This window comes from Petaurus breviceps, unplaced genomic scaffold (assembly GCF_028583685.1).
Source record: "Petaurus breviceps papuanus isolate PSGF00001 unplaced genomic scaffold, PetGlider_PUasm1.0 688, whole genome shotgun sequence".
Lineage (NCBI taxonomy): Eukaryota > Metazoa > Chordata > Mammalia > Diprotodontia > Petauridae > Petaurus > Petaurus breviceps.
Window position 1 is genome coordinate 14,112,162 of NW_027186457.1, and position 21,870 is coordinate 14,134,031.

Sequence of the window (21,870 nt, forward strand, 5' to 3'; positions counted from 1 at the left end):
AGCCTGAGAGAAGTTAAATGACTTACCCATGTTCACTCACTTAGTAAGTGTCTGAGGCAGGATTCAAACTCATTTCTTCCTGATTCTAAGTCCAACATTTTATTCACTATGGTACTTAGTTACCTAGCTACCTGAAAAGCTATTCTCTTTGCAAGACACCTAACAAGTTATCATCTAGCTTCTGGCTGATGACCTTCAATGAGGGGAGCTGTCGACTTCCTGAGGTAAGCCATTCCACTTTTGAATAGATTTGATTAGAGATTTGTTAGAGAGTTTTTTTTAATATATCAAGCCAAAATGTATCTCTTTGCAGCATCTCCCCATTGTTTTTTTTTTTTTACTGTAGTTCCAGCTTTAAGCAGAACAAGTCTAATTCATCTCACATGACAGCCCTTCAAATACCCGAAGATAAGAATCATCTCCTTCTGACTTCTCTTTTCCAAGACAAACACCCTCAGTTCCTTCAACTCATCATCATGTGTCATGATTGTTATATGGTATGATCTCAAGACTTTTAACCACCTTGGCCAATCTTGCCTGGACACTCCTCAGATTATCAAAATACTTCTTAAAATGTGATGCCCAGAAATAACCCCAATACTATGTATACCCTACCCTCTGCCTTTCTTAGTCTGGTCTAAGAAGGTCCCTTCTAGTACATTCCTCTTTCTTACCCTTCCATTTTTCTTTTGACATCACCCCAACTTAATAGATTCATACCCATGCTCTCTAAGTATACTCCTAACTGCCCTAATGATGAAAAAGTTCTTAGGGATTACATGTGTTACCTTCCCATATAGGAAAGTAAACAGTTTCATCTTGTTAAGTCACTTACGATTTTTCACTCATGTTTACCTTTTTATGTTTCCCTGGAGCCTAGTGTTTGAATGTCAGATTTCTTACTGGCTCTGGTCTTTTCATCAGAGATGCTTTGGAAGTCTATATTTCATTAAATACCCATTTTTCCTTGTAGGATTATACTAAGTTTTGCTGGAGAGGTTATTCTTGATTGTAAACTTAGCTCCTTTGCCTTATATATTGTTATATTCTAAGTCCTCTGCTCCTTCATAATGGTAACTGCTAAGTATTGTGTGACTCTGATTATGGCTCCATGGTATTTGCATTATTTCTTTCTGACTGTCTGCAATATTTTTTCCTTGATGTAGGATCTCTGGATTTTGGCTATAATATTCCTGGGATTTTGGGATTTATTTCAGGATTCTTTCAATTTCTACTTTGCACTCTGTGATTAAGATATATAGGCAGATTTCCTTTACAATCTTGTGAACTATGGTGACTAGGCTCTTTTTTTTATCACGACTTTCAGGTAAACCAATAATTCTTAAATTATCTTTCTTCAATCTATTTTCCAGGTCAGTTCTTTTTCCCATGAGGTATTTCACATTTTTTCAATTTTTTTTAGTCTTTTGACTTTGATTTATTGTTTCTTGATGTCTCATAGAGTCCTTAGCTTCCACTTGACCAATTTTAATTTTTAAGGAGTTATTTTTTTCCAGAACTTTTTCATCTCTTTTATCAGACCGTTAATCATCTTTTCATAATTTTCTTGCATATATATAATTTTTATATTTCTTTTATTTTTTGTTACATTTAAGTTTTTCTCCCTCCTTCCCAACCCTGTAGTAGAGAAGGCCTATATTTTACACACACACATGCACACACAATCTATATATCAGTTCTTTTTCTGGACTTGGATAGCATCTTCCTTCATAGGTCCTTTGTAGTTGACTTGACTGTCCATATAACTCAGAATAGCTTAGCCCTTTACACTTTTTCTTTGAACAATATAATGTTTTGTTTCTGTATATAATGTTCTCTTGGTTCTGCTTGTTTCACTTTTCATTTTTTCATAAAAGTCTTTCCATGTTTTCCTAAAATCAACTTACTCATCATTTCTTACATCACATACTATTCTGTTACAATCATATGCCACAACTTATTTAGCCCTTCCCCAATTCATGGACATTCCCTCCATTTTTATTTCTTTGCCACCATAAATTTTGGAGCATATAAGTTATTTTCCCTTTTCCCTGGTCACCTTGGGAAATCAAAGGGTATATACAGTTTTATAACTCTTTGGATATAATTCCAGATTACTCTCCAAAATAGCTGGATCTGTTCACAGTTCAACTGACAGTGTATTAATGTCCCAATTTTTCCACAACTCATCTAGCATTTGTCATTTTCCTTTTCTATTGATAAGTATGAAATGGAATCTCAAAGTTGTTTTAATTTGCATTTCTCTAATAAATAATGATTTGGAGCATTTTTCACATGACTATATATGTATATATGTACATATATGTGTGTTTATATATATATACATACATATATATATTTGATTTCTTCCTCTAAAAACTGCTTTTTTACATAATTTGACCATTTACCAATTGGGTAATGACTCATTCTTACCAATTTGACAAATTTTTCTACATATTTGAGATATGAGGTCTTTGTCCAAGAAACTGTCTATGAAATTTCCCCCCTAATTTCTTGTTTTCCTTCTAATCTTGGCTACATTGGTTTTATTTGTATAAAAAATTTTTAATTGAATGTAATAAAATTATCCATTTTACATCTTACATATCCATTTTACATATGTAAAAGTCTCTCTATCTCTTGTTTATTCATAAATTCTTGTCCTATCTGTAAATCTTATAAGTAATATGTTCCAGATTTTTCTAATTTACTTATGATATCTCCCTTTATATCTAGATCATGGATCCCTTTTGACCTTATCTTGGTAAATGATATAAGATATTGATCTGTGTCTAATTTCTGCCAAACTGTTTTCCACTGAATAAGTGGATTAATTTAGGTAGAATTGTCATTTTTCATATATTGACTTGGATCATCCATGAGCAATGCATATTTCCCAAATTACTTACATCTAACTCCTGGGATTGGATATTCCCAGGTATTTTATATTGTCTGTGGTTATTTTAAATGAATTACTCTCATTTCTTTTTGCAATTTTCTCTCTACCATTCTTATTTGATTTTTAAAGCCATTTTTGGTTCTTTTTGTATCTTTCTTTAGGTCTTCTAGGAATTCTTTTTGGGCTTTTATCCTATCTGCATTTTTCTTTAGACTTTGCTCTGAGATATTTTCACATCATTGCCTTCTGAGTTTGTGTCCAGAGCTTCTTTTTCATTATAATAGTTTTTTATGGTCAGGTATTTTTTTTGTTTGCTCATTTTTCCAGCCTGTTTCTTGACATTGGACTTTATATTAGAATATATTAGAGGGCTCTGTTCACCTCTGAGGGTGGGGAGATGTCTGGTTTAGGCATCTATATTTTTTATATCCTGCTTCTTTCAGAGCTCATTGAGGGTCTGTACATTTTCAGTGCTTCCAAAGTGGTGTGATCAGGGAAGTGGTCTGGTCACTGCCTTTTTATTCTGTGCTCTGATCTTTACCCAGGTAGGGATTCTGCTCCTTCATGTCCTGGGCTGCTCTTCTCTTCTCCACTCTGGAACTACAATTGATAACTAGGTAATGGCTGCCAAGTGGCACCTAGTCCTGTTTCCATGGTTAGTATAGGGGATCCAATGAGATCTCCTCCATCCCTTTCCCATCCCTGGGCACTGCGCTGCTCATACCACTGCTGGTGCTGCCACAGCTTATAGCTGGTGCTTCTTCTACTGCATGTTGCTCCTGGCTAATCCCCACCTCACTGTCTACAGACTTTTCTTTCTGTTTTCCTAAGATGCTCTGGACTGGAAAAACAACTCACTGTGACCTGTGTTGGCTTTCCTGCTCAGAATTCAGTTTAGTGTGTTTTTAAAGTTGTCACAGAGCATGGTATGTTGGGAGAGGTAGGCAAAAAAGCTGGTTTTGCTTTTCCATCTTGGCTCTGCCCCTCGAAGCATGTCTTTCCAGAGCTGTAATCCAGCTATGAGTCTTGTACTGCCTTATATTTGCCCCCTTGGGCCCCCTTGCTCTTGCCCATACTTTGTTCATTTGCATCTGGGTCCATGGGTTTTATTGCTCATTCCTATCTTGGATTTTGGCCCCTGTGAATTTGGGGGGACTTCCACAGCTGTTTTTCTTGTTACTGTAGCTGTCTGTGATAGTAATCACCAGAGCTAGAATTTGAACCTAGGTCACCTGTCTCCAAATACAGTGCTGCCTCTGCTACACTAGCTGCCACTAATAGCCTCTACTCACCCATGTTTAACAATTGATTGCAACTCTGAATGTTTTGACCATGAGTGATCATTAGGAAGATTCGTGGCCCCTGCAGTGTTGAGTGAGTGATTCACCCTTAGTCCCTGCATTAATGAGTTATATACATCCTGATTCTGACCAGGGATCATAGCCACTAATATAGCTAGGACAATGGCATACTGGTGTCTGTGTGTGTGTATTTGTCCTGAAGATCAGGTTCCTATCATAGAGTTTTGCTAATTTTCTCATCCTATTGATTTATTATATTAGGGCCCCTGAGGAGAGAAGACTCTTCCACAGACAGCACCTGATGTGTAGAGAACTAAATTCTTTCACTGTAACTCAAATCCAGAAGCCCTTTCTGCATGAGGTTATGCCACCAAAACATCTTATCTTCAAACCCATTTTGCTCCTGTACTTTATGCTATGAGTTACAGAGTGGTTAGTGGATAGAGAGTTGACCTTAGAGTCAGGACCACTTGGGTTCAAGTTCTGACCCTGACATGAACTGGCTGGGTGATTCTGGGAAAGTTGTTAGTCTCTCAGTGTCCCAGAAAATCTCTAAGACTAACAGCTTCTTCAGAACAGATGTCAGTTTACATTGGTAGAGAAAATTTCCTCTCCTCTCCTGAGGTATCAAACATTGCCATATGCGTTGGCAACATTTCCAAGTGCAGGCTGAACCAGATTAAATTGGAAATACCTAGTGAAACAAATAAAAATACAATAAAACATAGATAATGTTAATTTGTCATTTTTGAAGTCAATATGTGGCCCACAGGGATATGTTTCTATTTGAGTTTGACATCCTTGCTCTAAACTAATGAAATACCACGTCTGGGAGAAAAAACCCTATGGAATAAGTAAGGACAGGAATTAATATCTTAAAGACAAATTATTTGAGGTACTGAAAGATTAAAGTGACTCATCTGAAATCACATAGTTAGTGGAAGAGAATGTCATAACCATGAAAGTATTAATTTTGAGAGAAAAAGCATTGTCCCATTGAATTTACTCAACACAGTAGTCTCTCCCTTCTCTGGAGAATGTAAGATCCTTGGAAGTAGGGATTTCATCTTTTCCTTCTTTCACTCTCTCCCCCTTCATAGACTTTGATGACATCAATCCAAATTGACCATTTCATCAGATAAAAGAGTGCTGGTGCACAGCCTTCTGGGATTCTCAGGAAGAATTTCTGTATCCAACTCATAGGCCCTCCTAGCACCTGAAAATGTTCAAAAGTAAGCTGACTTATTTCTACAACTCTCTTTGAATTCTGAATTATTAGGTCTGTAAGCACTACACTCATCTCCTTGCTAACATTACAATTTTTTATAAGTGGGTAAAATCCTATAAAGGGGCATATTTGTCTTCCCTGTCATGATATGCCACCTGTTCAAGAAATTTTGTAGCATGAAAAAGCTTTGAGAGGGCACAGCGTGCAGGACTCTCGTGGAAAGGGGCGGGGAGCTACAGTGGGTGCAATCAGAGAACCAAAGCCCTTCCTTGGAATAGAAGGCCTTTCCAGAAAACCTGCATCTCTTTTCATATAGGACATATCCATATTCTGGGGTGGGGGGAGTGAAAACCTATTATTTCATTGGCAATAGGGAATTTCTGGTGAGGAAATCCCTTTTCCCAATGCCATCAGTAACTGCTTTTCAACTTTTAGTCTTTAAGAGTGACTGAGAACATGAAAAGTTAATCAACTTGGGTTCCGTGACCAGTATTTATTAAGACTTCTTGACTCTCTGGCTGGCTCTCTATCTACTATGTGGTACACCTTTCATATCCATTTCATCTGTAGAAAACATGTCTGTAATAACTTTGCATCATTAGTATTCAGGGTCTCAGGTGTGATATGGAGTTGTGAATCAACAGTTCCCTGGAGCTGTCCATCTCTGGGAACCTCTCATCATTATTATCCTAACTCTCTGCATACTTGCTTGAAAGATGGATCGTGGCAGTAAGTGAAGAGGGAGGACCCAACAAGCCTCTTGGGCAATTTACCTTTTTACTTATTTCAAGCTCTCCCCAACTGTGTGTAGCATAAATTAAATGGTTTCAATATCGACTTGGGCATGCCGTAAATCATACGCACAGTGCACTTTAGGCTATCAGTCATCTCATAATACATTGCTGGAGACAGGGTTTGTATTACTAAGAAATATTGGGCTTGACTGGTACCTTTGCAGAGCTGGGGGAAAATTTTTCGTTATTTATGTGTAACACAGCTCTTTTAATGTGAGAACGAAGATTGAGAACCACTATCTGACATATCTATTCTCTTTCATCTCTTCCAAAACTAGTACACATCGTTTCCAACCTCTAAAATAGTGAAAGGGCGATGTTCACACAAACCAATATACCAGGAAACATTTTGCTCCTAATTTAAACTATTAAAATACCATTAAGAATTATACAACTCATTTTAGCAGTCTTTTCCTCCATTATTTCTTATTGAACAAAGATAAGGAATATGGAAGGAATATATTTTTTTAATACACAACCAGAATTACTTTTCAGCACAGTTTGCTAGAGAAGTAGCTGCTATAGTGGAAATGACACCAGATTCTGAGTCAGAAGATCTGAGTTCAAGCCCTACATCTGACAATGACCAACTTTGAACCCTGAGATGTTCAGCTCATTTCTCTGAGCCTTATTTTTGTCATGTATAAAACTGGGATAATAAGACCTTAGTTTTAGAACTGGAAGGGGCCTCAGAGGCCATCACTTCAAATTCTTTATTTTATAGATGACAAAGTTGAAGCTCAATGACTTCCCAAATGTCAGTTACCTTTGGCGGGGCAGGAGTGTACTTTTTTTTTGCTTTTTGGAGAGAGGAAGGTAGGGCAGTTGGGGTTGAGTGACTTGCCCAAGGTCACACAGCTCTTTTTTTGTGTTGTGTCTGAGGCTGAATTTGAACTCAGATCCTCCTGACTGCAGGGCCAGTGCTCCCTTCACTGCACCACCTAGCCACTCCAGGAGTGTACATTTTTTAAAAGTTCTATATCAATGTGTATTATTATCATTAATATACTTGTGAATGAAAATGCCATAGGAGAGTCAAGAAGAGGTAGGTTCAAGTCCTGTCTCTAAAAAAAAACTAGTTCAGTGACCATAGATAGTCCAGTCATTTTGCCTCAGTGACCATAGATAGTTCAGTCATTTTGCCTCTCACTTCCTCCAGGCAACTTTCTAATAGAATTGCTAAGGAGTTGCTGGCCCACATTTGTGGAGGAACTTTTTATACTGGGAACTCCCCATGCCAAATGAACTCATAGGCTCAGAGCCCCTAAAAATATCCCAAGTGACTATGCACAAATATGGTGGTTCTAGTTCAGAGGATCCCCAAACTCAGAGGATAAAATAACATATCATATCCTTTTCATTTCTGTCTGGGAAAATATGTATAACCAGTAAAAACATAGCCAATCATTTATTTTTTGTTGTTGCTCCAAAAATGCGAGGTTAACCTTAACATTAACCATGGTGAATGTTATGGAGCCGGTGATGTTTCTTGCTCTGTTTGCTTGTCTTTTTTCAATAAAGAATCAGTATTCACCATACCATGGCCAATACCTCGTCAGATGTTACATCTGCCACTCTAATGCATGGCTAACTTGTCCAAGAAGCAATTCATATGTCACTAGAAACTTTTCATGGCAATAGACAGCCTACCCGCGGTGCATATTATTTCTGAAATTTGGGTCCCATTTGCATTTGGGGAAATTAAAACACCCGGCTTGATCTTTGCATTGACCTTTTAAATTGCTACAAGTTAATCTTTTGCTAAAAGCATGGAGAGTGGGAATAATTACATTTTGAGAAAGCAGCAAGTTATGTGCACAGAGGGTGACTGCCGTTATGGTAATGGGTCTCCGAGACAACATTTTGTTGTTCAAAATGGTATAAACAAAGAAAAACAGTGTTTTTGTGCCTTTTGGCACTTGCATTATGGATGACTGCTCCTGGGCAAGTAGGAATATTTTCTGGCGCCTTCATTTTCTCTGTTGGAGTAAGTCTACTCTTCTTCAGACATGACCTATGGGCCGCTGAGGCTGTATGCCAGGCTATATACCAGCTATATGGTTGGTTTCTCCACTTACCCCCTTTTTACTTCATTATCATTAGTTGCTAGTGTATCCATTGCTGAAATGCAGTCACCATCAAGTCCTGTCATTCTCTCATCTGAAGGAAAGATCACCGTTACCCTCTCCATTACATGACCTCATAGGATGCTTGATAGTGGGGGTTGATGGAAATAGCTCCCCTACAACCCTCCATTGGCAACTCTGAATACATTCAATTGAAATTCAATGAGCCAACATGGCCATTTCTTCCAGCGACCTTTTCTATGAATCCTAGAAAACTCTGTGCCTGTGCTTGGTCAGGGCCTTTGGAAGTCTGAGTAAAATAAAGAGGCAAGGGCAGAAAAATCAATTTTGTTCCACTTTTGCTGTTAGAAAGAGTGGGATCAGTTGAAATTTCAGAGATTGCTAAGTGTAGATATCAGGGGAACAAACTCTGTTCCTAGAGCCAGATGGCATTTTTTCCTGGTGGAATAGAAGCACCAGTGCTGTATTGTGAAATTGTACAAGATGTCACAAAGCAATACTGACTGACTTAAAAAATCAATATCTATCTATCTGTCCATTTGTCTGTCTGTCTATCCATCTGTCTATCCGTCTATCTATCTATCTATCTATCTATCTATCTATCTATCTATCTATCTATCTATCTATCAGTCTGTCTATTTGTGTATCCGTCTGTCTATCCATTTGTCTGTCTATCTGTCTGTCTATTTGTGTATCCGTCTATCCATTTGTCTGTGTCTGTCTGTCTATCTATCTATCTATCTATCTATCTATCTATCTATCTATCCATCCATCCATCCATCTATCATCCTTAGAGCTAAGCACAGTGCCTGGTACATAATAGATGTTCAATAAATGTTTATTGACTCTCTCTGTCTGTCTCTGTCCCTGTCTCTCTCTCTGACTCTGTCTCTGTCTCTCTTTCTCTCCTTTCTATCTAAAGACAGTCACCTTCAAAATGATCCCCTTGTAAAGCTATGAACTTACTCCAAAGATGTTTCAGTTGCCCCCAAAACTTTTTCATCTTCATCAACATCATGATTATTCAGTAAGAATGATTTCTATTTCCAGTGAAATTCTAGAATATGTTATTCAGGGAATGGATAGTGAACATTTAGAAGACTTAGCAGTCATGACTATATCAAGAATAAGTCAAGACAAACTGACAATTTCCTTTTCTGTACCTGTAAGTATATCAGGTGAAATGCTATAGTTTGCTGAGATGGTAGTGACACATTTGATGAAGTTGCTCATTGTTTTCTTAGCGAAAAGATTTAGTGTAGGCTAGATGAAAATACTTTTAGGCAGATTAAGAATTGGTTGAATAATTGGACCTAATGAGCAGTCATTAATGGTTCTATGTCAACTTGAAAGGAAGTCTTAAGGAGAGTTTCCCAGGGATCATTGTTGCTTAGCCCTGTGTGATTTAATAGTTTTATCCATGACTTGGATGGAGGCAGAGGACAACATGATTATCAAACACAAACATTGCACCAAACTGGGAGGAAAAGCTGACACACTGAGTTTTTAAGAGCTCCAAAAAGATTAGAAGATTGGGTTGAATTGAAAAAGATGATATTTAATGAGTATAATTGTAATTCCCCTTACTTGGGATTAAGAACTCAATGTCATCTCTACAGATGAGGGAGACACCTAGCTGGATAACAGAACTTCTGAAAAAGATCTAGGGATTTTAGTCAAGAAGAAAGCTAATACAAACTTAGGCTAAATTAAGAGAAGTTGAACTTCCAGGAATTAGAAAAGAAGGAAACATTATTAATTGCCTTACTATGTGTTAGGCACTTTACAAATATTAACTCATTTGATCCTTATAATAACCCTAGGAAGCATGTGTTATCATGATCTCCATTTTACAGTTGGGAAAACTGAGGCAGACAGATTGCCCAGGGTCACTCAGCTGTACGTGTCTGAAGGTGTATTTGAAATGAGGTCTTCCTGACTCCAGCCACCTCGCTGCATCTATGATAGGGCAGTGATAGTTCTGCGGTACTCTGCCCTCTTCAAATGAAAAGTGGAGTTTTGTGATCACTGTAGGGTGCTGCATTTTAGAAGGGATATTGATAAGCTGGGGAGTATGAAGAAAAGGGCAACCAAGATGGTGGAGGACCTGGAGTTCATGACACATCCAGACTGGATGAAGGAACTTGCTGTGTTTAGCCTGGAAAGTAGAAGACCAAAGAGGCACACGATAGGTGTCCTCGGGTACTTGGACAGTTGTCCTACGAAAGAGACAGGAGATTTATTCTGTTTGGGTGCAGGGTGGCAGGCCAGGAGGAGATGGGTGGAAGGTGCAGAGAGGCTAATGTAAGCTTGAGGTAAGGACAGGGTAAGCAGGGACAGCTAGGTGGTGCTGTGAATAGAGAGCCAGGAAGACCTGAGTTCAATCCAGCCTTTGACATTTCCTAGCTGTGTGGTCCTGAGCAAGTCACTTACACTGTTCCTCAGTTTCCTCATCTGTAAAATGGAGATCATAATAATATAATAGAACCTATCTCACAGGGTTGTTGTGAGGGTCAAATGAGATATAATTAAGTGCTTAGCATGATGTTTAGCATATGCTAAGCACTATATAAACGTTACCTATTATTATTGCTGTTGTTATAATAATAATTATTATTAACCATTAGCGCTGTCTCAAAGTGGAATGGGCTGCTTTGGGAGGTAGGGAAGACACTGCCCTGGAGATGTTCCAGCAGACATTAGGTGACATCTTGTCTGGCAGGTTGTAGAAGGCACTTCTGGTACAGATTAGATTAGATGAACACTGGGGCTCCCTCCAACTCGGACAATCTGTGTATGATTGTCTATAAACCAACCCTGAGCATGTCTATGCTGAAGCCATTGTGGGAGGCAGCATAAGTCCCCCTTTGGAATTGCTTTCAGAGCCTGATGCATGCATTCTTTTGAGATGTCCTCTGTGGTCTCAAGTCTTCATTCTTTGAGGGTGGATTTGATGTTTTGGAAGCAGCCCAAAGTCATTTGGAGCCAAATCTGGAGAACAAGAATAGTTGCCTTGAGATAAAATTGGACTGAATAAGACCATCTTGGGTCAAAAAGTGGATTTGACAATAAACTGATGATTTTGTGGAATGCATTAAATACCCACGAAGGCAAGGCTTCAAAAAAAACCTCCTCAAACATCTTGAACATTTGGTGACACGCTTGGAATAAGTGTATCCTCTCAAGTGACTCCTATGAAGGGGATAAGGTCATTTTGGATGTGTAAGATTTTATATGTTTGTTAAAAAATAAGCCAGCCTGATTTCTTTTGTAACCATTTGTACTTTCCTCTGTATGGAGCTTACTTTGTGAGGCTGATTAATAGCTCCTATTTATTGGCTTGGCTTCAACGTTTCTCAACATAGAGAAAGCGACACATTAGTCAAATGAGATTCAGGATCATTAGAAGGGCTCATAGGTATCCAGTGTGTACTTTCTTGGTGCAATATTTGGAATTTCCAAAATTGGCCCATTCTGCAAGAGCATTTAGGGAATGAGGCTTGGAAGGGAATCAGTGAATCCAGAATTTCTTCAAACAATGTCCTTTATGGGTCCCACAGTGCTAAGAATTAAGAGAAGTAAAAGAAAAAAAGGAGATAAAAGTGAGAATAATTGAAAGAATCAAGCAAAGATTTTATTGTGTTAACTATGTTAGCATGTTTAGAAAAGGATGAAGGAGCCATCACGGCGGACCTGGTTGTAACACAAAATCTGCAATGTTAGGAATTGATCTTCCTTGGACACTATCCATTGCATGGGGAATATGCAAAGGGCCTAGCTTTTTATGGCAGACTGACTTACAATCTAGTTCTGTGGCCTTCATTTTGCAAAGCCATTGTATGACTTTAATTATTAGTTCTTTTGAGCAAAATCAGAAATCACATACACCTATATATTGGTGTGATTTACAAAGTGCTTTAATAGCAATTATTTAATTTGAATAAATTGTACAAGCTAGTTGGTTATGTTAAGATGAGAATAAAGTTTTTGAAAAATAATTTTAAACTCAATAACTATCAATGAATACAAATAAGCAAACCATAATACAGTATAAAAAGCAAAATCCTACATTAAATCTTCAGGTTTTAATGAAGTAGAACCAAATGAATTAACAAACAGCAAACAACAAACAGAGCATTTACTCTGTGTTCCCTTCCAAGTCCATTAGAAATTCTGTCTTGGCTTTGTTTCTTTTTCTTTTAAAAGAAATATCCCTAAGCTGTAGTCAATGTTTCTGTCATAATTTATTCAGGCATTCTCTGGAACATAAAGTTTGTTTCCCATTCTTTTGTTATCACAAATAAAGCAGCTATGAATAGTTTTGTATATAACTAGTATTTTCATAGCGTTTTAAGATTTGTAAAGTGCTTTATAAATATTATCTCATTTTACCTTCGCCCTCAAAAAGAGTTGCTGTTGTTACCCTCATTTTAGAGATGAAAAAATTGAGGCAGAAAGAGGTTAGCTGGCTTGCCCAAGGTTTGAGGCCAGATTTGGACTCAGATCTCCCTGACTCCAGGTTGAGTGCTATATTCCTTGAGCTATCTAGAAATCTCATTTAGATCTTTTCCCCCTCTTCATGACATTTTTTTTAAAGCAATCAGGGTTAAGTAACTTGCTCAAGGTTACACGGTCAGTTATTTCTGGGTGTGGTCCTGAGTATCTGAGCCCAGATTTGATCCCTAGGTCATCCCGACACTGGAGCCGGTGCTCTTACTCTCTAAGCCACCTGGCCGCCCCTCTTCATGACATTTTAAAGATTAAACCCTAATAATGGAAGTATTGGGTCTTATGATTCTTGTTACATCTTGCTATAATGTTCTTCACTGATGTTTTCACTAGTTCCCATGATCAGCGTATTAGAAAGCTGCTTCCCCATAGCCTTGCCAACTATAAATTTTATTTGTTTACTTCTGTTGCTCTTTTGGACATTTTTCTGATCATATTTTTCTTGGAATGTTCTTGATTTTTAATCCTGTGATTGGTGAATTTGAACAACTTTTTGTTTGGTTATTAAGTCTATATTTCATCCTTCAAAAATGATCTGTTTTTGTCCTTTGATTATTTTTCCACTGGGGATTGTGCAGTACTCTCATGTTTATGCATCATATTCTTATAGATTACAGATGTCAGAACAATTATTTGATACATTTACTGTAAACTGCTTTCCTTCCCCCAATCTGCTTCTTTTAATTTTAGAAGTATTGCTTTTGTTGTGCAAAATAATTTCATCTTTGTATAATCAAATCCATCAATTTCTGTCACCAGCAATGTCTTCCATTTGCCTGATTGATGAAAATGTACCTCTTCCCCATAGTCTAGACGAACTATTCATTTTTCTTCTAGTTTTTAAAATAATTTTAGCATGAAGAATTTTCTTAAACTTTCTGAGCAATGAGTTGTTTATAGCACCTTTCATTCATTAGTTCAAAAGGTTTCATAAAGTTGAATCTATAATGTGCTTGGACCCATCCTATAGATCGGGAAATTAAATAATTGGCAAGGTAAACCAAACCAAGCAAATGCCAAATAACTTAATACACATCTTGACTCTAGCTCATTGATTCAGCAAACATTTACTAAATGCTCATGGTTTAGTTTAGAACACAAGGTTTAGATAAGAGACAGTCCCTGCCCTCATGGAGCTTACAGTCTAGTAGTGTCACAAAACATAAATATAAGTAACTATACTATACAATATTATATCATACATGGATTGGAGAGCAGCAAAACAAAGTCTTATGTGAGGTCTCACAGAATCATACAATCAAAGAATTTTAGAGTTGGAAAGGGCCTCCATGGGCATTTAGTCCAATCCATGATTGCTCAAGGATGCTTGCTAAAATAATACCCAACAAGTGGTAATCTAACATCTATTTGAACACTTCCAATGACAGAGGATCCACCACTTGAGTCAGATCATTCAATTTATGCCTGGAATTTTTTCCTGATAATTCCAAGTCTAAATTTCCTTCTTGGCAACTTCCTTCTGTTCTTCCTAATTGTTTTGGGGGCAAAACAGGACAAATCTAATCCTTCTTCCACATGCCAGCCTTTTGAAACTTGCATACAGTGATCATGTGCCCCCTGAATCTTCTCTAGGATAAATATCCCCAGGTCCTTCAGCTATTCCATGTGGACTCAGGGTCCCACTATCCTGATTGCTCTCTGGATGCTTCTCAGCTTTGCAAGGTCCTTTTTGTAAAGTCATACCTCAAATCATGGGGCATCCTTTTTCTAGGTGTGACAATGACAATCAGCTCCTAATGCCTGGAGCCTTAGTGAAGCCCAAGATTATGCTAGATTTTGGGGGGCCATATCACACATTGACTCATAGTAATCTTGGAGCTGATGGAAATCCCCAGATCTTTTTCAAACTCTTGTCTAATTATGCTTTCCCAATCTTGTGTTTGTAAGGTGATTTTTTTTAAAGGGGAAGTACAAGATTTTACTCTTATTCCTATCAAATTTCATCATACTAGATTCAGCTCAGTGTCCTAGCTACCTTGGATTCTGACCTTTTCATACAATGTGTTAGATATCCACCCTCCCCTCCCCAACCCATGCCAACTTTGTATTATTTGCAAACCCTCTAAGTCTGTCATTTTTTAAGGGAAGAAGACATTACAAGTGGGAGTTGGCATGGCATCAGAGAAGGCGTTCTGGAAAAGGTGGCAAATCAATTAACTTTAAATGGATAGGAATTTAATAGGTACTGAGAGGAAAGAGGATTTTTACTGACATATAAAAACAAAAAATTGAGGAAAACCATTGCAGGGGTGGGGCAAATGTGAGCGATATTGTAAAGTTGGATTCAATGGGAATTGATGACCAATTCAGTTTGTGAGGTCTGGAAGAATTAAAAATCAAAATACCAATAAAGATTTAAACAGTACATGCTCAGTAAATGGTGGTACCAAGATAGAAATAATGAAGTCAGAAGGACAAGGAGGTTACTGGGAAATACAATGAGCTCAGTTTTGGACATGCTGAGCTGGAGGTGCCAGTGGGACCTAGATTACTTTTTTCCCTTCTGAAAGGTTCCAGACAAAGCCTTAGGCTCTAGTGGGAAAACATGATGTCAATAAGAGGAGGAAGGGAAGAAAGGGAAAAGTTTGGGATGTAAATTGACCTCGGCAGGCACGGCTTTCACATTTTAAATTTATAGAGTTTTCCTATGTCTTTTGTTCCTTAAAAAAATTTAAACTGAAGAGACCCATTGTGAAAAAGCAGATGAGGCCCCTTGATTCCCAGACATTCTGGCTTCTCTCTGCATTTACTTCATCTTATTTCTTGTCTTGGCCTTTTTTCATATTCCCAGCCTTTTCCTTGGCTCTCTTTGCCTTTCACACTTGGTTCTGTAACTTAGAATTTGCTTTTTTTGCCCCTCACGCTTTGTTACTACTAATTCTGCCCAAATCCTAAGAACTGGCAGACAAGGAGGGAGCAGGGATGCCTTTCTTTCCTCTCTTGGTCCTTCAGAAGAAAACCAGAGTCAAGCCATTCTCTCCTGTGCATTAGTCTGGGTTTTTCCCTAGATTTTTCCTATCCTCTTTACAGATCTCTTACTGCTAATAGAGGAAGGGGTGGACACTAGGATATTGTTTCTGAGGTCTTCCTCTGTAGACTGGAACATTATGCACTGGGTGGAGTAGTCTCTATTGACTTGGTAAGGCCAGTCACAAAGGTGTAAATTGTTCTTACACACATGCCTTTTACTATAAGGAAATGCCTTTCCGATTGCTCTTACCAAGTCATTAGAATGGCTCCTGCTGATCACAGACAGCAAATAGATGCCATCTATATTAGTCTTGAATCTGGGTCTGAAAGCTACATTTATTCAGAGGATAGTATACAAACATATCTCTTCTGGGCAGCAGAGGTGGCCCATTTAGCTTAGTCCCTCAGAAATGATCAGAGTAGTGAAACCTCTCAAAATCTCTTCCTCCCTGCTCCCCTCTCCCTGGGAATGCAAAGCTATGCCTGGTTCCTTTCCCAAAACTTCTAGAAGGTTTCTTCATGTAGTGACTCCACTGGGCATTGATGCTGCAGATGAGTTTTTCTGCACCATGTTTCCAGGAAAACTTAACCCTGGGTGGGGGGGTGGCACGGAGTCAAGATGGTGGAGTAGAAACAGGATTTCCAATGGGCTCCGACTCCCACCTCCTCCAATTCATGTAAAAGGTGACTCTGAACAAACTTTGGAGCTACAGAACCCACAAAATGACAGAGAGAAGCTAACCTCCCACTGAGGATAGCCTGGCAGGCTGGCAAGAAGCAGCTAGCACAGCGCTCTGGGAGCTGAGCCCAACCCCAAGGGAGCCCCAGGTTTTAGCCTTAGGGCATCCTGACCAGCTGCTGGCTGGAGAGACTTCAGATCACCAGCAGCTGTGACAGTTTCCAGAATTATCAACACATACATGCTAAAGACAAAATGAGAGGTCAGTGCATTGTGGACTTTGGGATCTGGTAGTTTGGGAGTGTGGTCAGGCCTTTATCCCCTGGAGGGAGAAGCCACTGAAGCCCCGCAGCCATGCAGCCATGCCCACATGACAGCTTCAGCTTCCTGGCCTGCAGATTGTAGGGGGACCAAGTGACCAGTCTGAGGGGGTAATCGCTCTTGCTTTAACCTGCTTGGATCTACATTGCAGTCTAGGGTGGAGGTCCTGGGGTGTGTGTCCAGCTTGCCAGAGTATGTGGAAGCTTCAGAGAGGGCACCCAACTAATACCTTTGGCAGCTGAGAAAACCCCAGCCATTGGGACAAAGCTCCCCTGTCTGGTAGCAGAGTCCTACTGTGTCAAAAAGCTCAAAAGTCAAGTAATTGAGTGGCAACATGAGCAGGCAAAGGAAGCAAAGAAAGCAGAGCAATCCAACTTTACACTCCTAATTTGGGGACAAAAAGGATCGAAGCATGGAACAGGAAGAAGACAGTAAAGTCAGAACTCCTGCACCAAAAACTTCCAAGAAAAATATGAACTGGTTACAAGCCATAGAGGAGCTTAACAAGGATTTGGAAAATCAAATAAGAGAAGTGGAGGAAAAATTGGGAAGAGAAATGAGAACAATGCAAGAAAATTATGAAATGAGAGTCAACATCCTGACTGAAGAAAATAACACCTTAAAAAACAGACTAACTCAAATAGCAAAAAAGGCTCAAAAAGTCAATGAGGAGAGGAATGCCTTAAAGAGTTAAATTTTCCAGATGGAAAAAGAATCTCAAAAGCTCACTGAGGAGAATCATTCCTTCAGAATTAGATTGGAGCAAATGGAAGCTAGTGACTTTATGAGAAATCAAGATACTATTAAACAGATCCAAACAAATGAAAAAATAGAAGGCAATGTGAAATATCTCATTGGAAAAACCACTGACCTGGAAAATAGATCCAGGGGAGATAATTTAAAAATTATTGGACTACCTGAAAGCCATGATCAAAAAAAGAACCTAGAAATCATCCTTCAAAAAATTCTCAAGGAAAATTGTCCTAATGTTTTAGAACCAGAGGGCAAAATAGAGGTTGAAAGAATCCACAGATCATCTCCTGAAAAAGATCCCCAAAAGAAAACTCCTAGGAATATTATAGGCAGGTTCTGGAATTCCCAGATCAAGGAGAAAATATTACAAGCAGCTAGGAAGAAACAATTTGAATATTGTGGAAACACAATCAGGATAATACAGGATCTGGCAGTTTCTACACTGAGGGATCCCAGGGCTTGGAATATGATTTTCTGGAGGTCAAGGATCTGGGATTAAAACCAAGAATCACCTACCCAGCTAAAATGAGTATCATGTTTCAGGGGAAAATATGGTCATTCAGTGGAATAGAGGACTTTCAAACATTTTTTTAAACAATTGGGGTTAAGTAACTTTCTCAAGGTTACATGGCCAGGTGTTTCTGGGTGGGTGTTAAGTGTCTGAGCCCAGATTCGATCCCAGGTCATCCCGACTCTGGGGCCGGTGCTCTTACTCACTGTGCTACCTGGCCACCCCACTTTCAAGCATTCTTGATGAAAAAATCAGAGTTGAATAGAAAATTTGACATTCAGATATAAGAAGCAAGAGAAGCATGAGAAGGTAAACAGGGAAAAGAAATCATAAGGAACTTATCAGAGTTGAACTATTTACATTCCTACATGAAAAAACGATCATTGTAACTGATGAGACTTTTCTCAGTATGAAAATAGTTGAAGGGAATAGAAATATGTGTATACACACACACATACTATATAGGAGGGTATATGGGTGTATGAATACATATGTGAATGTGTGTATATATGTGTACAGATCTACATAGATAGAGGGCACAGGACCAATTTAATAGAAAAGGATGATACTTAAAAGGTGAAATTAAGAGGTGAGAGAGGAATATAATGAGAGGAAATGGGGAGAGACAGAATGGGGTAAACTATCTCATAAGAAGAGGCAAGGGAAAATGGTTACAATGGAGGGGAAGAACAGGAAGGGAAAAGGGAATGGGTCAACCTTATTCTCATTGAATTTGGCTTAGGGAGGGAATGACATACACACTAAATAGGGTATCTAACCCTACAGGAGAGTAGCGGGGAAGGGGTTGAAAGGAGGGATGATGGAAGGGAGGGCAGGCTTTGCGGGGAGAGAAGTTGGAAACACCCACTTTTGAAAAATGGACAGTATCAAAGTAGAGACTAGAACATGTGGGAGGTGGGATAGGAGGGAGGGAAATATAGTCAGTCTTTTACAATCTATCCACTATAGAAATGTTTTGCATAGCTACACATGTACAACCTATATTGAATTGCTTATCTTCCCAGTAAGGGTGGGTGACAAGAGAGGAAGGGAATGAATATGGAATTCAAAGTTTAAAAATCAAATGTTTAAAAAAATATATATGTACTAATATTATTTTACATGTAACTGGGAAATAAGACATATAAGCACTGGGGCATAGAGCTCCACTGTGCTCTACTGGAAAGTCGGAGGGGGTATGGGAGAAGATATGGGAGAGAGCAGATTGGAGGAGGGGATATCCAATGGGATCACTATTTTTGGGTGGTGGTTAGGGGGAAAATGGGGAGAAAATTTGTAACTCAAAATCTTGAGGAAATGAATGATGCAAACTAGAAGTTAATAAAGTATTTGATATAAAATAAAAAATAAAATTATAAAAACAACAACAACAAAAATAACTTAACCCCACCCCATTGGGAGACTGGCTCCTTTCTTTCCTTGTGTTCAGTGTCTGCATGTTCTGCTTCCTTGCAGGGTTCTGTAGAGGTCTATGTTACCAAAAGAGCAGACTTCTTTTGCTGGATCCTGCTTTTATGAGGGGTCAGGAAATTGCTAAGAAGCAGGTTTCTGGGCAGAAGATAAGTGGTATGACTTGGGCGTCTACTAACCCACTTCCAGGCTTGTGAATGGACTTTTAGGTTTCACTCACATTCGTGACTAAGATGTGAGTTCAGACATCATCTCTGATACTAGCATTGTGCCAATATGTAAGTCACTCAATTCTTTCAGCCTTAATGTCTTCATCTGTTAAATGGGATAACAATATCTACACTACCTACACAGAGATTTTTTTCAAGGTTCAAATGACACCATATAAAGTGCTTTGTAAACTATAAAGTGCTCTGCTCGATAAATGTGATCATTTGTCTTCTTCTTACCTTATATTTATCTTCTAAGCTGTCATCATCTTTGCCATTAGAAGGAACAATTCTGGAGATGCATAAATTGTCATAATAGCTACATTTAGATGAAATAGATTAAATTTCTTTTTACTCTTCAAAAAATTTTTTCTCTTAAATTTTTACTCAAATACTTTTTACTCTCAAAAAATATTTACTCTTCAAAACTGGTTGTTGGTGGTGGGAAGACAGAGAGATGCGATTACAGGATTGAACAGGAAGAATGAGGCATTGGAAAGAATGCTGGATTTGGAGTCAGAAAACCTGGATTCAAGGACCTGGAGTCTGTTGCCTGTCAGTGTGACCCTGGATAAGTCATTTACTCTTTTTGGGTCTGCGTTCCTACTCTATAAAATGAGGAGGGTTGTCCTACTACCCCTACCAGTTTTAAATCCATGATCCTACAGATTAGAGCTAGAAAGAACTTCAGAGATCACCTGGTTAGGCAGCGAGGTGGGTGCAGTGGTTAGAGCACTGAGCCTTGTAGTCAGGTGGGTCTGAGTTCAAATATGTCCTCAGACACATACTAGCTGTGTGACCTTGGGCAAGACACGTAACCTCTCTTTGCTTCAGTTTCCTCAATTGTAAAACGGGGATAATAATAGCACTTACCTGCCAGAGCTGTGAAATATTTAAATACTTAGTATCGGTCCTGGTACATAGCAGGTTAGCTATTGTTATTGTTGTTGGAATTCTGCCTTGGTCCAGGTATTCTGGAAAGTAACTGGAGCTAGGCCCCCAAAAGTCATGGATCTTTTAACCCATCAGTTACCACTCCTAGACCAAAGACATCTAAGAAAGAGGAAATGGACTAAGAGGTACAAAGGTATCTGCAGTAGCTCTTTTTGTAGTGGTAGAGAACCCCAAACTAAAGAGGAATGGGGGTGGGAAGGGAGTTGTTCTTCATTTGGGAAATGGTTGCACAAATTTTAGTAAGTAACAGAATACTATGGCTTCGTGAGAAATGATGAAAAAGGAGGTTTCAGAGGAACCTGGGAGGCTACTAGGTGGCACGGTGAATAGAGCACTGGCCCAGGAGTCAGGAGGACCTGAGTTCAAATCCAGCCTCAAACACTTAACACTTACTAGCTGTTTGACCTTGGGCAAGTCACTTAACCCCAATTGCCCTGCCTTCTCCCTCCAAAAAAGCAAAAAACAAAACAAAACAAACAGAGGAACCTAGGAAGACTCATATGAACTAATGCAGAGTGAAGTGAGCAGAACCAAGAGAACCATTTATATAATAGCAAAACATCTTTGAAAGACTTAAAGACTCTGATAGATGCAAAGATGAAACACCCTTCTCGAAGACTAATGATGAAGAATGCTACCTACTGCCTGTCGCAGAAGTGATGGAATTGTGATGTGGAATGAGGCATACATTTTTTGGATATGTGGGAATGTTTTGCTTGATTGTGTATATTTGTTACAAGGATTCTCTCCCTTCCTATTCTCTCTCCCTCTTTTCTTCCTTTACTTCCTTCCCTCTCTTCCTTCCTCCCTCCTTCCCTCCCACCCTCCCTCCCTCCCTTCCTTCCTTCCTTCCTTCCTTCCTTCCTTCCTTCCTTCCTTCCTTCCTTCCTCCCTCCCTTCTGTCCTTCCTTCCTTCCTCCCTCCCTCCATCCCTTCCTTCCTTCCTTCCTTCCTTCCTTCCTTCCTTCCTTCCTTCCTTCCTTCTGCCCTTCCTTCTGTTCTCTGCTCTCTCTCTCTTTCTGTTTTTTGGAATCCTATATTCCTAGTCCTCCTTTACACTTCCCCACAATGGAAAAAAGGAAGAAAGGGAGGGAGAGAAGGAAGAAGAAGGAAGGAAGGGAGGGAGGGAGGAAAGAAGGACAGAAGGGAGGGAGGGAGGAAAGAAGGAAGGAAGGAAGGAAGGAAGGAAGGAAGGAAGGAAGG